The sequence below is a fragment of the Emydura macquarii genome, unplaced genomic scaffold, assembly GCF_026122565.2.
Source record: "Emydura macquarii macquarii isolate MOO-44397 ecotype Brisbane River unplaced genomic scaffold, CSIRO-AGI_Emac_v2 contig_2422, whole genome shotgun sequence".
NCBI lineage: Eukaryota > Metazoa > Chordata > Testudines > Chelidae > Emydura > Emydura macquarii.
In genome coordinates, this window is record NW_027132559.1 from 35,107,671 (window position 1) to 35,132,264 (window position 24,594).

Sequence of the window (24,594 nt, forward strand, 5' to 3'; positions counted from 1 at the left end):
GGAAGCTCTATGGCACTTTAAAGACTAACAAATTTAATTTTAGCAGGCATAAGCTTTCGTGAGGCTCAGCTCACTTCATCAGATGCAGAGGTAGAAATGAGAAACATAGGATCATCGTATGCATATACAAGTGCATAGAGAACAATGGGGGAGGTGGATGAAAGCCAGGTACTTGAGGTCTAATGACAGTCATTGAGTAGGAGGTGAGAATGTGTGAGCAAAGCAATCTATTCACTTGTATATGTGTACTTGCCATACCCTTCACTCTCACCCCACTCGCTTACACCATCTAGAAAACACTCAACTTTGTCCTGTCCTGTCCTGTTAGGGAAATAGGCTGTTTGATGTACCTAATTAGGATGTTTCATCCATTTTATTAGTTGAGTGGTAAAGATTTTAAAAGCAATATAGGCCCAGGGTACATCAAGTTCTCAGAGTCCCATAAGTTCTCATACATGATGTGTTCTTCATTAGTAAGATATTTCTGTGAACACAGTAGAAACACAGTTCAATCTGCTTGGTGTTATGGATTGTATTGATTATACATGTATGTAGACCTGGCCAGTTTGTATTATCTTGACTATACCTGTAACAACGAACATACTCATTATTTAAAAAAATGTATACGGCTCCAATTCTGCAAACACTTATGCCTGTGCTTAACTTTAAGCACGGGAAAAATCTCATGGGACTACCCACATCCTTAAGTACCTAGTTGAACTGAGGTCTTAGTGAACAGGAAATGAATTCTTTCAGTATCCCCCTTCCCCACACACATACTTCCTTGCAGCTCTCTGCTCCTTTTTTTACCCTATTTCCTTCTTCTCCTTTTGAAATGCATCTCCCTGACCCTTTCCAGCCCTCAAGACATTACTGTTCATTTCAAAGTGTGCATATGTTTGACTTTTTATTAAACTGATATTTTTTTGCTTCTGAATGAAACTGTAGCTCTTTATGAAGCCTGGTGTTTAACTGAGTTAAAAGTAGTTTGGTTAAATATTATTTAAATATTACATTTATAATGAATAATTATAAGTACAAAACAAAATGAACACCGCAAATTGATATCTGAAAAAGTATAAACACTGGATATAAGCCAGACTATACAACTTTAAACAGAAGGATTGTATCACTAACATCAGCAGGACCCAATGATGATTTACAGTACACACTAAAAACTATGTTAAAAGAACATGAAGGTTGCAAAGTCAAGCACTCAAAAGTTAGGAAATGCCAGAATTAAAGTTACCTAGGCAACCTTAATTGAATATATGCATTATGATACATCCTTTAATTACGTTTATCACATACTATTCCACCCGCCAACGCATACAAACACACACACAGAACCTCTTCCTCATTCAGTGCACTGGACAGATCTGCTCTGGTGATGAATCGGGGTTGTATGTGAAGAAAACTTGTCTGTAGGCCCCCTGCCCCCTGTTGGAGAAGTTAGAAGGTGAGTAGTGAATGAGGCAGGGGATTGCAGGAAGAAAAGGGGCACTGTCAAGGTTAAGGCACTTGAATGCTGCCCTGGAGAACTGGATTCTATCCCTGCCTCTGCACCACAGAGTCCCTCTGGAATGCTGGGCAAGTCATTTCAAACCAAACTTTTCAGCAGTGGTCACTTTTTGTGTCCTCATTTTCTGGGTATCCAATTTGATGCCCTGGGCTCTGATATGTAGAAATGCTGAGCATTCATGGCTGCAGAAGTTTGGCCTGAGCAGAAAAATTCAACCTGAGGCAGACACCCAGCATGTAAAATTTCAGCCTCAATGGTTAGAGTTAGGCAAAGTTGTAAGCAATTGAAATAAGGTGGTCTTATAATGAAGAGTCAGGAAACATTAACAGGTGCTGCTACCAGTCCAAACCACAATACTACAGGGCTAACTTGCAATATTTTAATTCATGCTGAATAGTAAATTGATCCATAAGTTATCCCAGTGACATCACTGCAACTGGTTGTGAGGAAAGTTAGTATTTCATGTAATGTTATCATGAATCAAATTAATAGTTACCCATGATGTTTAAATCAATTCATCATCTTATTTTACCTTATACTTGGGGGATGTGCAGTATAGGTCAGACATGTTTTATAAAAGCCACCATGGAAGGTAGCTGTGACGAGGGAGGCCAGCCAATACACACTATTCAAGAAATTAACCAGATTCAATAAACAACATGTCAGACCAGTGGTCATAATTCATATATCTGAATTTTAAGAAGTGATTTACATGACTAGACATAAATGTGATGATTCCCCCATGTAAGCAAGGAACCAGGCAATGAAAAAATAAAAAATGAGAATAAGCTGTCGCACTAGAGCAGTGACAAGCTTTTCATTTTTACTTTGTGAATGTGAACTTTGATTTTTATATGTTTGAGAATTTGCAGTTTTGGGGGAAAGAGATTTTGCCATTTTGACCACTTGGCTGAAAATAAGATAGTTTCATCCTGAGCAAAATCATAAGATTTTCCCAGAGTGATGTTTCAGTAAATCATCAATAAATATTGCCACTTATGCAATGAAACAGTTGGTCCCATTTTCAGTAAAAAGTCAAAAATAAAAAGTGAGGTGTACCAGTTTAATCTCACATTGTCATGGGGGAAAAAACATCACAGTTTTGCATTTCCATCAGTTTTTCTGGCTGTGAGACTGTTTTAGCAAAGCCCTATTCAATGCTTCACTATTACATTTATTTTAAATATTATACTGGATTGGCTCAGAGATCACTTTATGTGGCCAAGGATCTGACCTTGTAGTTTGTGTCCATCCTGGTCAGGGGTCTATATTGTTTTTCTCAACACTTCTACAATTGACAGGGCACAGCTTCACTATATAGGTTACTATAGTTATTGACTACACTCCTGCTTTTCTCATATGCCAGAAAGGTATGTTTCTGTCTTAAATGATTTTCTTGAATAATGTTAAGAACAGTAAGTTATACTGACAGTTCAAAAGAGCCCTAGTGGTTTACTTTAAAATGCCCCCAAAATGTTACCAGAAATAAGGAAAACATTCAGAAAGGAGGAAGAAAAAGGGCATCCACTACATGTTAACTGACCCATTGTAATTATTACATTCATCTTATATCCATTCCGCTGCCCCTTCCCTTGAGAACAATTCATATCAGATTCCACCATATGGAATTTGTTTGACTTCATTCACCTCAGAGGAAAAAGTTCTAACCATAGAATGTTTCTACTTCTACAAAGATCAAATGCATCCAAAGATATCTGCCAGCCTATTATACAGACAGTACCTGGATCCCTTTGATTCAGTGTGAATTTTAGGAATGCAGGAAATCAGATGTCAGGTATAGTATTACTTCCACAATGTCTAAACTTGGCAAATTGGAAGTTTCACACACCATTCTGCTATACAGTCATTCCCAGGAAGTCTTGAAAGTTCAGTCATTCCAGATATCATAGCCGTGGAAATGCTAGGTCACTGGAACCAAGTATGGCTCTGATACAGCAAAGTACTTTGCTCCAGTGGGACTACTCATGGGCTTAAAATTATACCCATGCTTAAGAACTTGCTGAATAGGGGCCTATATCATTACATAGCATAGCCTTATGATCCTTTTCTTGCCCATTTGTTCAGGCCATTTGTTTAGTCACTTGTCAAAAAAATATTAATTTTTCACTAACACAATCATGGTAAAGAGTGTGTGAGTAACCTTCGAATTCTGAGTGTTAGGGTCTCACAGCTGATATAGCACATAAATAGTAATCTTACCTGTAAACAGTCTAGTAATAGTCCTGTTCTGATATAGCTTAGCATCATCCCTATAGACTGAAGTAAAGCAGTTTTGAAAGAGAGAAGTTAGCCTTAGATCATGTGAAATAGGTCAAAACAATGTTTAACATATCAGAATTAACATGCCTGAATTTAAAATCTAATTTAAATGATTAAACATATTGACAGAATGAATATCAGATGGAAAGACAAAGATAAATAAGTAACCAGTCATATCGATCAAACATATCACTCCATGGCTTATTACCTATTGAAGAGAATACTTTAATTTTGTCCATCCTTGCTGTCGGAAGAGGAAGAAATCAGGCTAGTTATATAGTGCTAACTACGGGCATGCTACATTCTCTGAAATTAGAGTTAGACAGTTATAAAACTCTAGCATCTAACAGTATTGGAAGTTACCATTTCCCCTGTCAACTTCAGCATTTCAAAGGATCTCTTTTGTTCACTTACAGTTTGTAACATTACGTCCTCAATTATAATAACCATTAAAACCCCATTTTAATAAAACCAGATGAATTATATTCTATATAGGTTCTTATTCTACACTCATCACCATAGGATCTGAATATCTTTCCAGGAGTGCATTGAGCAACGTGACTAACATCTGTCACGTGTATGTTCCCTTATCTTCTCCTCAGGGGGAAGCAGCATAAGCAGTAGAATGTCTTGTTTTGGAAGGATTTTTTTTTAATAACTGTACATGCTGTGTATAACATGCCAGAGAAGAATGAGAGCAGACAAATAATTTACCTGTGGCTGTCTCTGAAGACATTTTAATACATTCTTATTTTAACATTGTGTCAGAGTTCACAGAATATCTGTCTGTGTTTCCAGCAAGTGTCTCACATCCCAAAATATAGGGCTTTTGTCACTGTATTTTATTCTTAATTTAACCAGATATAATAAGGTTGCCTCCACATTGAGCTCTTGGGATGTTTTTCAGTTTGGTTAGAGTCCTTCTTTTTGCCTGGTTAATTGGATTCAGGTCTGCGGGAGGGATGTCTGAGAACTGCAGTTAAGTCTTTGCCCTCCAGGCCTATTGGGTGCACCAGCTGTTACACAAGTTGCTGGATGTATGATTCTCTAAAAGTCCATACTCAAAAGAATGCACTATATTTTCCTTTACTACTGTTGACAATAGTGTAGTGAGGTCAATTATTTTCCTTCCCTGCCCTTTGACCTTCCTTTCAACCTACATTACCACCTGCTCCAATACTAGAGCTGAGCAAAAGTGAGAATTTCCATCACATGAGAAGTTTCCACTTTTGTTTTCATCCCAAAAAGTTGAAATTTTGAAAAGAAATTCCAAAAGATTTCAGTTCTGAGACGTCAAAGTAAAGTGTTACATTCCTGAAATCAAATGTTGTATCACAGTTCAATAAACCAAAATGAAACACTTTGTTTTAAGTTAGTTCAATATTAAACTGCCTTTTCAGATAGTGGTTAATCACCTCATGGGAGTTGTCACTGGGGAGCCTGCTGCCCCATTTTCTCCTATGGGCCAGACTCCCTGGCTGGACTACATTTCTCATGATGCACCGTGTAGCTTGGTCAGAGGGAAATCCATACTGCATTATGGGAGATGTAGTCCTCTGCATTATGGGAGATGTAGCGCAGAGAAGAGACTGAGGGCTTGAACTACAACTCCGAGAAAGTAATGCACCGTCAAGGAAATGCAGTTAAATGTTTTGTTGAACTGATTTGAAAATAAACATTCTGATTCAGGTCTAACTGACCTGAAATAAAATATGGCATTTCAATTTTCCTGACAGAAAGTTGGTTTCTGTGGCAAATCTCACATTTTTCCCATGAAAATATTCATAGTGCAAACTGCATTTTCCATCAGAAAATGTCTATGCAGCTCTGATATATTCCTGTGTTACCCAGGGTTTTCAGAACCCACAGCAGTGGTAACTTAACTATTTCACTCCAGGAGGTTTCAGGAATAAATAGGTGGAAACACAGCATTTCCATCTGATAAAGATCAATACAAGCAAGCGTGCTTTTATCAAAAACTAGTATTTATTAGATTTAAGCACACACAGATAAAAGCAATAGATTTAGAGCATCCCAAATAATTACCGTGAATCTGAGATGGTATCAAGTAATTTGCAGCAGGTCAGCGTTGGCCGGATGCTTCCCCGACGGGGAATAAAGTTGTCAAGAAAAATCTTTTGCAATAGCTTCAGAGAACTGCTCCAAAGTACACTCTATTATCTAGTCCTTTTATATTAACCATCACAAAACACACAGATCATAGTGACCCCCTAGTGGGTCATCACTTCTCCTAACTTCAATAAGCTACTTATTAACAACACTGTGAAGTTGGCTGGATTAAAGGGACCATTTATGATACTATTTAACATCAATATTTCAAAATTACAATAATTCATATGAGATATGCCATGTCAGGCACTGTTAGAAAGGTATAATTTGCTAAGTATGATGATATTGTTTATGTGTATGTGTCATATTTGTATTGGAAGTTATGGATATGTTGGATGTATGTGTATTTCAGCATGTGCTGTGTTTCTGACACCCCAGGTAGGAGGGCAGCTGCAATAAGCTGCTTAAAAGCCCATTAAGGAAACCCACAGATACAATTAGCCCAGGGAGAGAACCAAGGGCTACACATGATGAGTCAGCAGGATTTACTCATGTGACCCTGGACTCCATCTTATTTCTGTAAATTTCCACATGCAGCATGGCAAAGGCCAAGGGACATAAAAGGCAGCTGCACCACATCCATTTTGTCTTTAGTCTTCACCTACCTCTGGATTAACTCATCTACAACTGAAGCCGTGAAACAAAGGACTGAGATCCATCCAGGTACTGGATGTACACCAGAGGGACTAGACAAACTCCATAGTTCTAATGAAAACCATGTATATAGGGACTTTCAAATCATTTGTATGTATGTGATTGCTTTATTCATTTAACATTTCTCTTATAGTTTGTTTCTTTCCTTTTATAACAAGCCTTTAGTATTAGTTACTAAGGATTGATTGGCAGTGGTATTTTCGGAAAGATCCAAACTTTTATTGATCTGGTACTGTGGCTGACCCTTTGGGGTCAGGAGAACCTTTTTGGTAAAGAGCATAGAGTTTTAAATAACTGATCTCTTTACTGGACCTAGTGGCTGATTGGGAGCCTGAGGCTGAAATGCAGCAAAGGGGGCTTTTTTTAGCTTCTTGATAACCAGTGTGGAGAATCAGAAGCATTGTTTGTGGCTGCTTGGGAAGTCTGACTTCAATGTCACTTACCAGGGCTGGGAGAATCGACTCTCTTTTTTGCAGCCTGCCCTGACCTTGGCATTTTCAGGTGGCTACCCTAGGCCAGGTCACAAACACATTCCTAACAGTCTTAGCCATTATAAGCTTCTGTATCAGAGGTACCTAAATTCAAGGTTCCTGTCCACTTGTTTTCTTTCAGTCTCAAGTTGTTGACTCTTCTCTCCCCTCCTCCCGTTCTGATTAACAGAAACTGCCAGACTGCACTCACCTTGACTCTAGAACCCTTGCTTATTCAGATTAACCCTTAATTATGTGCTGTTCTATTTTATTAATTCATGATGTCTGACAGCACACACTATGGCTGCTATTAGCTGGATCAACTTCTGAGGTGTAACACCCCTCAAATCCAGAGTAACATTCCCCTCCTTACAGGCCATATATTTTTAATAAGGCTTTTACACATATATAATGAGTTCAGTGGGTTACTCGTGAAGGCCCAGCAGTAAACTCAAGGCTCCCAACCAAGACTCAGCAAGAGTCTTCTCACTGGCACTCTCAGGTTTCAGCCCTGATTTTGCCTCGTTAAAAACCAGACCTCATGTACTTATCTTTGGAGAGTACCCATGGTCTGCAGAACCATTGGCTTTGCAACCAATCAATCTTCCACCTTCTCCAGCATGTCAGTGCTAGGAGCACAACAATCAATGTCTCCTGAAACATTAGAATCACCAAAATTGAATGTAAAGCCAGATTAAAAATTCCCAATGCTGTGGGGGATTGCCCCAACAATGTCTCCCACCAATTGTGTTGCAAATCTCTGCTAACCCCATCAATCAGTTCTTTAATCTCATTAGTAGTGTGGTAGATGGTAATCATGACTCTGCACACTTTCTGCCTAGCAAATAATTCCTTAAATAGGGATGCTCAAATAACATTTTTACAATTAAATTCATTCCAATGGATAAAGGCATTACATTAGAGTACATGGTGTATTTTACTCTTGGCTGTTTCCGTTTAGGCACTTAAAATTCAAAATCACATCCCTTAACTACAATTTAACAAAAACACTTATTTTCATGGGAATTATGGATTATATTGTACACAATTAATTATGAACACAGGGCACCAACTTCTAAAACATACATAATTATTACCTACATAAACAACCACAAATTCATTTGCAAATGGATTAATGGCAAAATAACATTTTCCCTCTGTTACTTCTAAACATACATCCTGTGGCTGCAGAGCAATTTTGGTACATTCATATTCAATCCCAAATTCCTCTAAGCATGTTTTCAATCAATTTAATTACAGGTCGTTCCAAAATCCACACTTCTCTATCTTTTACTCCACGGGTCCCTGAAGGAGCCATTTTCCTGTCATATTTCACTGCATATTAATAACCATTTTACCAAGGCACCATTTAACCCCCCAAACATCCTGTGTCCCTCTTGTAAGCTTCTTGACGACTCAGGACCTCCCAAGTTCAAGGCAAAAGAACTTCCCATTCCCATCCTGGAATCAATATCTGTAGTTTTGCATCCCTCAAATCTTCTTATCTGGTATTTGGAAACATAAAGGAATGTTTCATCTTAAAATGAATTGTCTTTCCCCCCAGAGTTGTCCACTTAGGGATGTCATTCCACGAGTGAATGCACTTGAATTTACTACAATTAAGTAGCAACCTGTCAGTTCCCACCAGTGACAACTGAATTCACCTGGGTAGCTTCCAATTCCTCGCACTAACAAATTAGTTTCCCCACCAACCACTCCCAGTGTATACATAAGGATGATGATGTCGCCACCACCTAAGTGGTAGGGATTCTGTAGTCACCAGTGTAGACCCTTTGCAGTCCAAATGATAATGCATTGCCAGTCCTTGCTCATTCCCATGCTAATCTTTACTTTGTCCATGTCCAAGTCTTTTAATTTCATTGAAATCGGATCATATCCTTCGAAAGAGTCTAAAAGAGTAATTAGTTCTGCTGGGATGTAGGAATCGGTAGTAATGTCAAGGGTGTTATTGCCTTTACATTCCACTGTGATCCATGAGAAGTCTCCCCATGCCTTGAATACAACAGGTTCTGAATTCACACCACCAAAGGAGCAGATCTGCAATCCAAACACCAGCAAAAACAGCACACAGGAATGCATCACCTCCAAAATCTTCCAGGATCCATGCAATTAGTAATCTGTAACACACTTCTCCCCTCCCTATATAGCGGGGTTTATGCATTTAAACATTTATTAACTTGTACTTTAGTCCAACCAAGTCTAAATTCTCCCCCATCTCGGGAATGGGCTTTTGAACTTTTCACTGTGCTCCAAGCGCCCTCTTGGGATCCAGTATGTGCAATGATCTTAATTTACTTAAGATTGATTAGGGCTATTCCCTTTTCCAGCATTTCAGCTATGAGAAATGAAACCATTTCAATCTGGCTTTCTTCTTTGACCAATGGGACTGGCTTTATTGCAAATTCTCAACATTAGTGCCTATGGCTACAGCAACCTGCCTATGAGTACTAGCAACTACTTCTAACAGCTGTTGCAGCCACTGGTCTGCAAGGACTTAGGGTTGCAGGTTATCAGGTGGTGTTCCAGAGACTCTTTGATGATTTTAAATCAGCGTTATTGGCTGCACAGGGTAGATAGTTATTTACAAAGTGTTCCACATCACTGCTCATGGCTGACCACCAGCCAGCAGGATGTAATCGAGCTAAGGTTTTTCTCTACTCGCAAATGCCTCCCTCAGGAGCTAGGGAAATCATTTCTGTTCTTAATGTTGTGGGTACCATCCAAACTGTTTCTCCTCCTTCCCCTTTTCATAATAACATGATCCATCTACAAACCACATAACATCCACTTTGTCTTATATTTCACTTAACACAGCCCCTGCCTCAAAGGATGGGGCAGTAGGGGTACATGTTCCAGTAAGGGGCACTCATGCTCCTCTCCCTTTATCATGAGAACATGGGTATCAGGGACAACACTAGCTAGTCTTTTCCATATCCACATTTTTATTTAACAAACCTAGGGTCCACTTCGCTAGCCTAGGGCTGGACACATGGCAATTGTTAATTTTGCCAGTGAGCACATATTTTACAGGGAGTGGGCAATTTTCAATAACACAGGGGACAATCCCACCAGGTATTCCTGCTGCCGCTCTCTACTTCGCTTACAATTTTGGCGGCATAAGCCACAGGGCAAAGCCCTGTTCCAGAGCCCTGACTCAGCACAGTTCTCAATCCCCTGTCTGTAATTGCCAGTTGTAATAAATGGTTGTCCCACCCTGCTCTCTCCTTTAAAAATTCCTGCAGGGGGGGCTGCTTTCTCTAAAAATTCTCAGTAAAATCTCAGAAGAAATTAACCATTCCCAGAAAGGATCTAAAAGCAGTTACATCTGTGGGAACTGGGAATTCAAAAATCAGCTCCATGCTCTATTGATAAGGGGAGCACTCTTCCTGTCCTAAAATCACTCCAAGATAATTTGCCTGTTGGGCACATAACTGGGCTTTCTTTGGGCTTTCCTAACCCAGTTTCTTGAATCTTTTGTAACACCCTATCCAATACTTCCAATCCTCTTCCCTGCTTGGAGTGCAAATCAAGATGTCATCCACATGAGAAATCACATTGTCTTTTTCTGGCGTCCCATCCCACATCCTGCCTACATGGGCATGACAAATAGGGGCATTGTTCCAGCCCATGGGGATCCTGGCAAAACACAACTGCTTCCCTTGAAAGGTAAAAGCTAATTTGTAATTGCTGTCCTGATGTAAAGGGATAGCAAAAATATTGGCCAAATCCAAAACTAAAAACCACTGCCCCCACCCCCTGATGGAGGCCATCAGTGGGGCCACCCAATTAAGGGGCAAAAATCTACTACTAGTCTCCACATCCTGCCACCATTTTTAAGGACTGGCCAGAGGGCAGCTTTATTGGGGCTTGATTGTTTCACTAAAACTCCTTGGCTAAAAAGGCCATCAATTGTTTCTTTCAGCCTGGCTTCTGCCTCCCTTGGATATCTGTACTGCTTCTGGGGTGGAGGATCTGGACCTGTAACTAGAATTTCTGCCTCAATTTTACCACATTCTATTTTGTTCTTGGCCCACACTTCCCAGTGTTTCTCTGCAATTGCTAGAACTTCTGGAGTCCACATGGGCCATTCCAGCTCTTTTGATGCCTTAAGGACTGCTATCCAGTAGCTTGCTGAAATCTCCACTGATTCCGAGATGTACCAGGGGGTGTTTCCCATAGAATCCTGTTAGCAAAATCAAATAACACTCTTAATTCTCTTAAGACATCAATTCCCAGGATCCCTTTTCCTTCCAAATCCATATGCAAAATATGGGAACAACACTCTGTGCTTCATTGAACCCTTGTAAGGTCTTAATTCCAGCCGGAGAGCTAAACAGGTTCTTATTCTGGGTACTAATCAGGGAATCTGTATCTAACAACAGATTTTATCTGAACACCCCTCCTTCAAACTCCACATAAAGCATGACCCTTCCCGACCCATCTGTGTCCAAATGTGCCATTACTGGGGGAGCCGGGGATGCCCAAACTCCCTTAACAGGGTAGCTACTGGCAGCGGCGGTAGCGGTGCATTCCTGATTTTTTTCCCTTCATGCTCAGCCAGCTTTAACAAAACTGCCAGAGTGGACATTATTACGAGCAATGTTCAAATTTCCACCCACCAGGGATCAAGGAATCTGTCTCACTTCTCCCTTCTCTTTCCTTCCTTCCCTTTCTTTAAAATCTTATCTGGGGAGTCTATTGCTCTAAACAAGATTGCTTCATGCTGACAAACTTTTTAATCTTTCGGCCCAATCTTTCTGTTAATTTACTGCTTTTCTCAAACTACTCTCCAGGCAGCAAACAGTAGCAACAATCCTCATTGCTTGGCAGTCATATCTTCAAAAACAGTAAAATACGTTTAGTTAAGTACAGCTAAGTGTGGCTTTAACCCTTCACTTTCAAAAAACAAAAAGCAGACACAAAAGAAAAAAAAGCAGCAGAGGAAGGAAAGGAGTAAGGAGAAGCAAATGAGGGGGGGAGTGAAAGAAGAAGTGGAGAGAAGAACTGGAAAACAACTTAGGAAGAAAGGAAAACCTAAGCCAAGAAAAGTACAGAAGCAACAACAAATCTAGAAGTGGGGCTGCGTGGGCCTAAGCATTTGGGAACCTGTAATCCTCGCCTCTTTCTTGGCTCCAAGAGGAGAATGGGAATTGCTGCCACATCTGCCACAGTGAGACATGGGGTGCTACCTATCCTTGCCAGCCATCCCAAGGCTGTGCTCTGGTTGACTAGCCAATCAATTTCACTGTAGCTCTAGTCTGGTCGGGGTGAAGAGCCTGACCTCTACCTGTTTTTCCCTTCCATGGTTACCTCCTTAGGGACCAATCTGCCTCACCATGGGGGTTCTGGGTGTGGGTGTCTGAAACTCTTCCAGTGTTTCAAGCAAGAGACCATACAGGAACTGCCTAAAAGAGTCCAAGGGAAAAGAAAACTCATGGGGACCATCCCTCTCATCCTCACAATGAGAAGGATACAAGTAGAGATCTTCCTCTGACTCACCTCTTCTTATTAGGCCATGACTCCCACAAATCACAACTACTATTCCCTTCTGCTCTGCCAACATGGCTCTGAAAGCACAATTTTCATTCTTACATTCCCCATGATCCACCTGGGTCTTATCCTGGAAATGCTTTGGTAAGGTTCTAACAATATATTCACTCTCCGCTGTCTGCTGTTTCAATCCAGACACTTCCTGCTCCAGCCTGTTACTCTCTTGCACACTATCATACCCCTGCTTCTTCAGTGCACTATCTGAGCTGCCCTCTGGCTGGATATTTCTTTGTCTTTCTCAATTTTCTCATTCTTTAACTCCTCATTTTCTGCCTTTAACTCTATCTGCTTACAGAGCTGCAGGAACACTCCGGAATTGAAAAAACTCAGACTTCCAAAAACCCTTATCATGCTTCTGCATGAAATCTTTCTGCATGAAAGCTGTTAAACTGGAAATGGTTTTTGGGTTTCTTTCTTTTTAGATGTTCCCTTTCCTTCTAACATAACTTTTTACTTAACCAGGCTATGAGCCTGAGCCATAAATGAATAATGGAATGTGACCATAAATCAATTCACAGACAACGACATGGAAAATTACAGGTTGCTACCCTGTTCCACTGTCCCCTTCCCTTAATGCAAACAAACATTTTGTATTAATCATTCCCCCTCTCCAACACTCTTGGCTGGCTCACCAAATCTGTTACACGGGGTTTTCGGAACCCACAGCAGTGGTAACTTAACTGTTTCACTCCAGGCGGTTTCAGGAATAAACCAGTAGGAACACAGCATTTCCATCTGATAAAGATTAATACAAGCAAGCATGCTCTTAGCTCAATCTAGTATTTATTAGATTTACACACAGTCATAAGCAATAATTTAGAGCATCCCAAATAATTACCTAGAATCTGGGATGGTATTGAGTAATTTGCTGCAGGTCAGCATTGGCTGGACACTTCCCCATCGGGGAGTACAGTTGTCAGGAAAAATCTTTCAGTAGTTTCAGAGAAATGCTCCAAAGTACACTGTATTATCTAGTTTTTTTATACTAATTACCACAAAACAAATAGATCATAGCAACCCCTACTGGGTCATCACCTCTCCTAACATTAGTAAGCTACATATTAATAACACATTCCTAACAATCATAGCCATAATAAGCTTCTGTATGGAGGCACCTAAATTCAAGGTTCCTGTCTACTTGTTTTCTTTCAGTCTCAGAATTGTCCACACTTCTCTCTCCTCCTCCCATTCTGATTAACAGAAACTGCCAGCCTTCACTCATCTTGCCTCTAGAACCCCTGCTTATTCAAATTAACCCTTAACGATGTGATGTTCTATTTTATTAATTCATGATGGCCAAATGCACACACTATGGCTGCTATTAGCTGGCTCAACTTCTGGGGTAACACAGCCCTCAAATGCAGGGTAACACCTGTGGTTTTTCCAAAGTAATGATTAAGGGGCAAAAATAATCTAATTCCATATCTGTGGCCATCACCGCAGTTTGCAAAGAGTAAGTCTTAGCACAAAGTTCTTCAAGTCTGCACTGAATAGTGTACCAGATTTTTTTGCATATGAAGTGCACTGAGGTGTGCAGGCCTCCCAGGGTGTCATTTCAGAAAAATTCCAGGTAGGACAAAGCTGTGTTAGCATACTTGGGTGGGGTTAGTGGGCCTGTTCCATACCAGAGGAGGAGAAGTGTGAGCCAGAGTGGGCCAGTGTCTCACTGATGGTTGGCCCGGTGCAAGGATCGAGGCCTGGCTCACTCTGCGCTCCGCAAGGCCTCTGCTGCTGCTTCTGGCCAGAATTGAAAGGGGGGTGGCACTGACAACGCAGCGATTAGGAGCCTCAGCCCAGCCTGACCCAGGCAACCACCTGGGGTGCTGGGCTTAGGGGGCGCTGGGCTTGGAGTGCTGTTTTTGATGTTAGTGACAAAAGAGCAAATAGAATGTTTGAAGTAAAATATTTCAGGTATTCCATATGTGGATTCGTTTTTCACTAATCTCTTGGAATGTTCTGGACCTTTGTAGAATCTCATGGAACCTTCCAGACTTTCTGGAAAACTACATTTTCCTCGAACCCCCTAGAATGTTATCAGCCATGTCCTCGTGGGTATATAAGGGGTGGGGTGTCCTCAGTCAGTAAGATATAAGAATGAAGTGAAGTGACAGCCCAGGTGTGATATTGTGAACCTTGTAACTGTGAAAGTGTACTTGTGTATTAAGACTTGAAGAGTGTAAGTAGCAACTAATAAAGGACATATTTGATGAGATGTCAGAGATATCTATCGAACACTAATCTATACAACAATATAAAAGAAATATCGTTACTACTTTTGCCATGTTTAACACGTAATGATGGATGACTTTCTAAGACAGTGGAACATAGACAAGAAACTGACATCGCTTGCTATTTTATTGCTTGAAAATGCCATTGGCTAGCGTTTTGATCTCTCTGCTTCAGTTTGTGAGGACAGAAGTGACCTTTTGAACTCAAGGACTAGAGTTAACATTCTAAGGCTGTCACCTGCTGTAACATTATTTAATACTGGTCCACCCAACGTTGGTGCACAGTTCAGTTGCTTGATGTTAGTACATTTGTTATTCTTAAAATTAAAAAAGTTTCTATAAGCTTAGAGGAAACAATTTTTTTTATTTGCTTATATATGGCATGAATAAATACAGATCCTAGAGTGCAAACTTATCGTCTTATATGACAGGGATCAATCATGCATGTAAACCGTGCACTAAAGTCATGAAATGGGCTACAAATGCAATAAAAATAAGGTATTCAAAAGTTTAACAAATGGAAAGGGGGCAGGGGGCGCTGAAGACACTCCTTGCCTGGGACGCCATTTGGTCTAGGGCTGGCCCTGCATGCATGACAGCTAGGAGGATTTTGATGGAGGCATCAAAAGACACAGAAAGAACCCTTCCAATTTCCTGCAGCTGGCATTGATGGGAGGAAAAAATACTTTGACTTCTTACAACAGGGGCTCCTGCCCTTTCATTCCTATCTATTCAGGACTAGATCAGTAGGTTTAGTCCTGCAGCTATGTAATGGGGTTTACAAACCCCATACTGAGCATAGGCAGAAGGGAGAGAAAGGTCTCTCTTGATTGCAAGCAAGCAGCCTGATCACACCCTCACACAGCTGCCAGAACTGCCAGTCATGGAGACAGGCACCCACAGCTGTGACCAACAAGAACTGTTATAAAGGTAAGAAAACAGAGTGGGAAGGTGAGGCAGGAAGACCTGAGATAGCAAAGAGGTAACAGCTTTGCATCAGGCAGCCTGTGAGAAAGCAACCAGGAGCCAGAAGAAGACTGCAAGCCCTGAAACCAAAGGGCTGATAGATTAATTCATTCATTCATTCAATTCAAGGAGAGGCTCCATGAATTGACCTAATTGAAAACTAACTGAGGAGGGTGAGGTAGGAGATGTTGCGACCCCCTAGAAAGACCACAGCAGGAGGTGATGGCAAGCTATAGACAGTTACATTTTCAAAGCCTTGATCCTGGCCAAAATAGAGATAAATTAGTCTGTTTAGAAACAGGAAATAACAAACAAGTCATATTTTTGCAGATTCTCCATTGATTAATGTTCTTTAGTATTTGCTGTTGGAGACCCTGAAGTCTTCACATAGCACTGATTATTCTTTAACTCTTGTCCTGATTATTAAGACAGCCATTCCTTTGGAAGTAAATATTTCTCATGTCCAATAACCTTTAACAGCTAACAAAAGTTGTTTTTGTTTTAATAGGCTTTATTTCTGAGCTACAAGGAAATAGAAAGATCAATACAGTCTGTACTTCTCTAACAACTCCTTGGAGCCAACATATATACTTGTGTTAACACACAGAAATGCAATAAGTAGATATCCATTCTGACAGCACCTCATTTTAAACTTGATTTTTAAAAAAACTGCAAGATGAAAAGTATCTCTTTCAGAGGTGGAAATATTCATGACCCAATCCTGTTGCTAGTGAAGTTTATAGAAAAATTTTTTTCATGGAATTCCACAGGAGCAGGACCCAATGAACCCAGATCTTACAGAATCTTGAACTAGCAATTTATTTGTCTCTGCATTTGCCTGATGGGGTTGGGGTAGTAGCATAAGCCCACACCACGTGGCGTGGAAGCAGTATAGAAAGCCATTCACAACAATGTTAATCCTAGGGAAGTTGGCCATGACCTATAGAATTGAAAACTTTTATTTAATCAAAGTCATCAATAGTGTCATCTCCCGCTAAGGCACCACTGCTAGATACACTGTCACACTGATCCTCATCCATGCTGCACTCGCAACTCCATACAAGGCAGGCTGCTGGCCAAACATTTCCACAGTAGTGAGCATCTGGTCTAGGGATGTAAAAATTAGTTTAATTAAAACTCCATTTAAATGTTCTAAAAATAGAACGTTTAAGTGGTTAAATGCTGGGGGGGGGAGGCTGTGCTGGGCTCAGCTGCAGCTCCCTCTGCCTTGCTAGGTGGGCAGCTCTCACTTGTGGGGGGCTGAGCTGAGCCCAGCTGTCTTCCTCCCCTCTCCCGGGCTCCACGCCTCCCCATGAGCAAGAGCTGCCCAGCTGCTCTTGCTGGCAGGGAGCCAGCTCAGCTGCAGCTACTCCCCCACTCACAGGGAGACAAGCCCAGCTGCGGCTCACCCCCTCCCCCAATGCTGGGCTGTGCACCTCCCCACCAGTAAGAGCTGTCCCACCCTCATGCCCCTTCCTGTTTTTTCATTAGTTGTCCCACAAAATCAGTTGAGTCCTGGGTCCAGTGGCTCCTCCCCTTAGGCTGGGGGAGGGGCCTTTAGCAGTGGGTGGGTGCGACTCCTGTGGAACTCAAATAGTAGCAAGAGCTGCCCAGCTGCCCTTGCTGGCAGGGAGCCAGCCCAGCTGCCACTCCCCTCCCCCCCAGTTTAAACCATACTCAGCTGTTTAAAATGTTCAAATAGCTAATTACCGTTTAAACGGTTAACCTTTTACATCCCTAATTCAAACAAGCATTTGTTTAGTTGAAGGATTGATTTGGGCATGTATGATATTTCACAACTGATGTGATCAATACATTCTCCAAGACCCATCCATGCCTGATAGGGGAGGGTAGTTTTGGATATGCTGAGTCATTCCAGAGCCATTCAATTGATTGATAATTTGCCCTTTTGATAGCAGATATAAATCCACCCCTTCTCAGTGGCAATTTTTCTCCAATTGTCTGCTTGTTGGAAAACATCCACCAAACTAGCTCTGCAAATGTTGTAATGTCGGTTTTCAAATGGTAAACTGAGTGCACGAATGCCTTCAGTGCATTTATGGCCTCATAAGTGTCTGTCTCAGCTACTCCAAGTGCTTTCAGAGGCAGAAAAGAGTCATGGAAGGCATTTGATTCAGCCTCCGAAGAAGATAATTTGGTCTTTCCAGCAAGCCTTACAGTAGTGTTACATCCTCAAATGGCATGGAAACCTGGCAAAGTAATGGCTTTTAATGTCCCCCAGCAGCAGACACGAAAACAGAATCTTCTGGAATTCTTGATTAGTGTCTGTCTCTCATGTGCAAAAATCTGGAGTTTAGTAGCATCTCTCTCTGTGACACTGATGCATGCAAGATCATTTTAGTGTTAACCTCCTCTTGGGAACTACAAAGAAACTCCACTGAACAGTGTGAGGCAGCAGTTTCATTACACCATGTCACGACAAAACTCTTCCAGCAATTCTTCACATACTGGAGCTTTTCCTGCAAAGTATATGGTTAACTCATCCTTTGTGTGAGTTTGAGATAATAGTTTCTTCACTGGGACATTGGAGATGTTCATTGAGTCAATGAGTTTTTATTGGACTGGTGCAATACCATAGAGTCTCTCCTTTGTAGTACAATTAATTGATTCCTCTGTATATATATCAAATATGAGGTGAACTTCATCACAGGGCCATTATTTTCTCTGTAGCCTCATAATGAAGTGTTCACCAAATCTCAGCAGATGTTAACAATTTCTGGTTTGTCAAGTGCTTGTACCCAGACATACCATCTACGATTACCATGCTGAAAGGCCTTTGATGGTACAAATTACATTATTTAGGTGCTGGCTTAGAAAGACCATGCAAGATGTGCATTAGTTTGCTTTTCGCCTGCACATATGCACTGTTCCATCACATTTGAACATTACCAATTCTCCATGGTACCCTGAGTACTTCCCCAAAGTCCCACATAGATCTCAACATGGTGATGATCTGGACACAACCAGGAGATGAGCATCAATGACCTGTCTGTGGTTAGTTCTGTAATAACCCCTGACACCTGTACTCTGACTTTCCTTGCATTCAAGCACCGCTTTAGTCTGTTTTTTTCTTGGGTGGAGCCCATAGATTTATGAAGCCTTGGATAATTTTTTGGGTTTTGAAGACTTCGTATAAATCATGACTCAGAGTATCCATTCAGCTGACATCTTTAGTTATCAATGAAGACTGCTTTAATCATGATATTAATGAGCTCCTGTCCATCACATGCCAATGAGTTGCCAGTGTAAGTAAGTTTATTCAGGAGCTTTAAAATTGCCCTTTCTTGGCATTTAACATCACTGAACAAGTCTACATGGTGCTTGTTTACTTCTGGGAAAGCCATCCCAGCCATGCTTAATCATTGTTTGAAATTCATTGTTACACCAACAGCCACCTGTAGTGGTAGATTATGCATGTGCCACACAGTTGTCATGTATGTATTGTGTAGCGGGGGCAGCTAGTCTAGCCCTCTCTTGGGTACGGTGCCCTCTTCGGCCACGACCACGGCGCACCGTGGGGAGGGGGATCGGGGGGGGGGACCCAGGGACCCTGTGTGGAGTAGCCTTCAAACGTCCGTGACTTACTCCTTCCCTGGGTCGCCTCTCCTTGGCCCCACTGCTCGCCGTCTGCTTCCCAGAACTGGGTGGGGAGGGGTTCTCCCTCAGGCCTGTGCCTTGGGTCCCCGGCCGTACCCCCCCGATCGTCTCTGGTACCTTTGGGGCCTTACTAGGTGGCAGTGGTTGCTCCAAATCCTGTAGCAGCTCCGCTCAGCTATGCTCCGCTCCGCTCTACTCCCTCTCCTAACTCCCTTCCAGCTGCCCCTGTCTGCCTGACAGGGAGGCTTTTAACTACTGGGAGCAAGCTCCTTGATTGGCCTCAGCTGGCCTAATTGGCCCAACTGCCCCAGAGTAGCCCCAGCTGGATCACCCAGGGAACAGGGATTTGCTCATTCTGAAGCTAATATAGACCCCCTCTACTACCCTCCTGTAGCCATCAGGTCTAACCCTGTCACACATCCTCCCCCCCTGCTCAATCCCACCGGGTTGGGCAACATGGGACGACATGCAGTGAACCCGGGACAAGCCATCCGCATTTCCATGGTGACTACCAGCCCTGTGTTGTATCGTGAACCGGAAGGGCTGGAAGGACAGGAACCACCGGGTCACGCGGGCATTCTTCTCTCTGTTCCGCTGCATCCACTGCAGGGGTGCGTGGTCGGTCACGAGGGTAAAGTGGCGCCCCAACTGGTAATAACGGAGGGCTTCCATAGCCCACTTGACGGCGAGGCATTCCCTTTCTACGACCGCATATTTCTGTTCTCCCAGGAGCAGTTTTCGGCTGAGGTACATTATCGGGTGCTCCTCATCTCCCACCATTTGTGACAAGACTGCCCCCGGAGGCATCTGTTTGCAAAATAAATTCCTTTGTAAAGTCTGGGGCGAGAAGGATGGGGTCACTGCAGAGGGCAGTCCGCAAATCCCTGAAGGCTTCCTCTGCCTCGGGGGTCCATCGCACCATGTCTGGGCCTCGGGCCTTTATCAGGTCAGTCAGCGGACTGGCTCGGGAGGCGAAGTGGGGGATAAACCGCCGGTAGTACCCCACCACCCCTAAGAAGGCCCGGACCTGTTTCTTTCGATTAGGCCGGGGCCAGCTCTGGATTGCTTCCAGCTTGCTTAGTTGAGGCCGTACCACACCCCGCCCTACGACGTATCCGAAATATCTAGCCTCGGCAAGTCCTATGGCACACTTGGCAGGATTTGCAGTAAGACCGGCCTGCTCAGGGTGTTCAAGACTCCTTCCACCTTCCTTAGATGGGTTTCCCAGTCTGGGGTGTGGATGACCACATCATCCAGGTATGCCACGGCGTACTCAGCATGGGGCCGTAGCAACTTGTCCATTAGGCGCTGGAAGGTGGCGGGGGCTCCATGTAGTCCGAAGGGGAGGACAGTGTATTGGAACAGCCCGTCTGGTGTGGAGAAAGCGGTTTTTGCCTTTGCCTCCTCAGCTAGAGGGATTTGCCAATACCCCTTGGTCAGATCGAGGGTGATCAGGAACCGGGCCTTGCCCAATCAGTCCACGAGTTCATCTATGCGGGGCATGGGGTATGCATCGAACTGTGAAACCTTGTTCAGTCGGCGAAAGTCATTGCAGAACCGTGCAGTGCCGTCAGGCTTAGGCACTAACACGATAGGGCTAGCCCACTGGCTATGAGATTCCTCTATGACCCCCAGCTCCAACATTTTTTCTACCTCTGCCTTAATTTCCTTCCTCTTAGCCTCTGGAACTCTGTAGGGCCTCATCATGACCCTGACCCTGGGGGCTGTGATGATCTGGTGGAAAACCGCTGTTGTCCGACCCGGCTTAGTCGAAAAGACGTCTTGGTTCCGTTCTACCATCCCTGACGCCTCGGCCTTTTGATTCGGCGTTAGGTCAGGGGATATCCTCACTTGCTCGGGTAGTTCTACTGCCTGGGGTAGGGTCATACATGCTTCTCTGGCCTTCCAGGGTTTCAATAAGTTAACATGGTAGATTTGCTCCTCCTTGCGGCGCCCTGGTTGTCGTATCTTGTAGTTGGTTTCCCCCACAGGCTCGATCACTTCATAGGGCCCCTGCCATTGGGCCAGGAGCTTACTTTCCGCAGTGGGTACCAGTATCATCACCTGGTCTCCTGGCTGAAATCGCCGAACCACGGCGTGGCGGTTATAGTGGACCCGCTGGGCCCCCTGGGCTTTCTCCAAATGTTCCCGTACGATGGGGGTGACTTGGGTTATTCGGTCTCTCATCTGGAGCACGTGGTCAATGATATTCCGCCCTGGGGTGGTCTCCCCTTCCCAGATTTCCCTGGCGATGTCCAGGCTACCCCGGGGGTGGCGTCCATACAGGAGTTCAAAGGGGGAGAACCCTGTGGAGGCCTGGGGAACCTCCCGGATGGCAAACATGAGATATGGTAGCAAGGCATCCCAGTCTTTGCCATCTCGACTCACCACCTTCCTTATCATGGCCTTGAGAGTCCTATTGAATCTTTCCACAAGGCCGTCGGTCTGTGGGTGGTAAACGGAAGTTCGCAGGGTCTGCACCTGAAGCAGAGTGCATAAGTCCTTCATCAGCCTGGACATAAATGGGGTCCCCTGGTCCGTCAATATTTCTTTGGGTAGCCCCACCCGGGCAAAAATCTTCACTAACTCTGTCGCGATCACCTTGGAGGTAGTATTCCGCAGGGGAACAGCTTCCGGATATCTGGTGGCATAGTCGAGGACAACGAGGATGTATTGGTGCCCCCGGGTCGTCTTTTCCAAGGGACTCACCAGATCCATGGCGATCCGCTCGAACGGGACTTCGATGATGGGGAGGGGCACCAGAGGGGCCCTGAAGTGGGGTTGGGGGCTATGTAGCTGGCACTCGGGGCAGCTTGCACAATAGCGCTGAACCTCTTCGTGTACCCCGGGCCAAAAGAACCGCCTCAGGATCCGAGCCAGGGTTTTCTCCACGCCTAAATGTCCCCCAAAGAGGTGGCTGTGGGCCAAGTTCAGCACGGCCCGTTGGTGCTTCTGGGGCACCAGGAGCTGTGGTATCTTCTCTCCATTCACCTCGGTGACCCGATACAACAAGTCCCCTCTCATCATGAAGTATGGCCCTGGCCCTCGTGTTTTTCCCTCTACGGGCACCCCCTCTATCTCTGCCACTTCTGCTCGGGCATTGCTATATCTGGGGTCCTCGGCCTGGTCACGGCCGAAATTCCCTCGTACTGGGTTGAGGTGTCCCAGCTCTGGTAGGCCCGACTCCGCCTTTTCCTCCGGGGTGGGGAGATCTAGCCCGGGGCCTGCTTCGGGCCCTTCCTCTCTTGGGGCAGCTTCTCTAACTGCGGCCCGTGCCATCTACCTACCAAGGCAGGTTTTATGCCCTGGGACAAAATCCTGGTACCCAGGGCCTTAGCGGCCCTCCTCTCTGCCCTGGTCTTTCGGCCCCTCCCAGGGGCCAGAAATAGATCCTGGGCAAACTCAGAGAATATCAGGGGTTTGCTATCGGGAGGAGCTAGTCCAGTAGGCCCAGGACCCTCCCGTTCTTCCGAGCCCTCTGGGGGAAGTAAAGTTCCAAACCCTGGAAAGTCTCTTCCTATGAGGACGGGATACGGGAGCCGGGGAACTACCCCCGCCATCACCCTTGTGACCCCTTTCTGAGCCTCAATATTCACTGGGACAGTTGGGTAATAGCTAACCGCCCCATGGACGCATGTTACTCCCATGCGCTTGGCCTGCAATAGTTGACTACGCTTCACAAATTTCCCTGAAATGAGGGTGATGGCGCTCCCGGAGTCCACCAATGCCAGAGTCTCGACTCCGTTTACTTTTACAGGCCTTGTATACCTATGTGGGGTTAAGGCCACCCCCACAAGGTGAATCAGGCTGCAGGAGTCTGCCCCGTGCCCCAGGTTACACTGCATGGGCTCCTCTGCATTGGGACACTGGGCTGCTATGTGCCCCCACTCCCCACAGGCATAGCACCGGTAGGGGGCTCGGGGTACCACTTTGTCCTTAGGGCTAGGGGGTTGTCCTCCATTTCCCCTGCCCAGGTGGTTCCCTTCCTTAATAGGCCCCAGTGGGCCCTCCGTCTCCCCTGTCCTCCACCTGGTCTTCCCCAGGCTCTTGGGAGTCTGGGCTCCAGGAACTGGGATTGGTCGTTTGCCCCGGGGCAAGTCCTCTCTGGCTGCCCGAGAAAAGCCTCTGGCCGTTACCCATCGCTCCACTAGGGCAACTAACTCATCGTAGGATGAGGGGTCATTCTGCCCTACCCAAGCGCGGAGGTCTGATGGCAGCGCCCTCGTGTATCGGTCGATCACGAGAATTTCTAGGATTTTCTCTGGTTGGTGAACCTCTGGCTGCAGCCACTTCTGGGCAAGGTGGGCGAGATCAAACAGCTGCAAGCGCGGGGCCTTGCCTTCCTGATACCTCCAGCTGTGGTACCTCTGGGCCCGAACCGCTGCAGTCACTCCTGATCGAGCCAGGATCTCCATTTTCAGTTGGTGATAGTCAGCTGCCGCTACTGCAGGTAGGTCATAGTAGGCCTTTTGGGCTTCTCCACATAGAAAGGGGGCAAGAATACCAGCCCACTGGGCCAGGGGCCAAGCCTCACGCGCAGCTATCCTTTCAAAGGTAAGGAGATAGGCCTCAATATCATCCTCATCTTCTGTAAATACCTGGTGGCCCGTAGTGTGCATGTTCCCTCAGGTACTGGGGCCTGGGGGTTCAGGGTCTTCAGGTGGGCCACCACCTCTCGCAAGAGAGCCCGATCCTGGTTGGCCTGGTTGATCAGCAACTGGTTGGTCTCCTGCTGAAGCCACGCCGATTCCTTTAGGGTGGCCATCTGGACCCTGGTGGCCTCTTGCTGGGCTGCCGTGGCCTGTACGAGGGACTTTACAACGTCTTCCATTGTGGTAAACAGAGGAAAAGAAATCTCCCCTCCCCTCTCGTGTCTTTTTTTTCTTTTTGGTGTGTCTCTCTCTCTCTCAGCCGCTGGGCACCCACAATCCCACTTCTGACACCACTGTAGCGGGGGCGGCTAGTCTAGCCCTCTCTTGGGTACGGTGCCCTCTTCGGCCACGACCACGGCGCACCGTGGGGAGGGGGAGCGGGGGGGGCCCGGTCCCGCCCTCTGCCCCAGGCCCCGACCCAGGGACCCTGTGTGTAGTAGCCTTCAAACGTCCGTGACTTACTCCTTCCCTGGGTCGCCTCTCCTTGGCCCCACTGCTCGCCG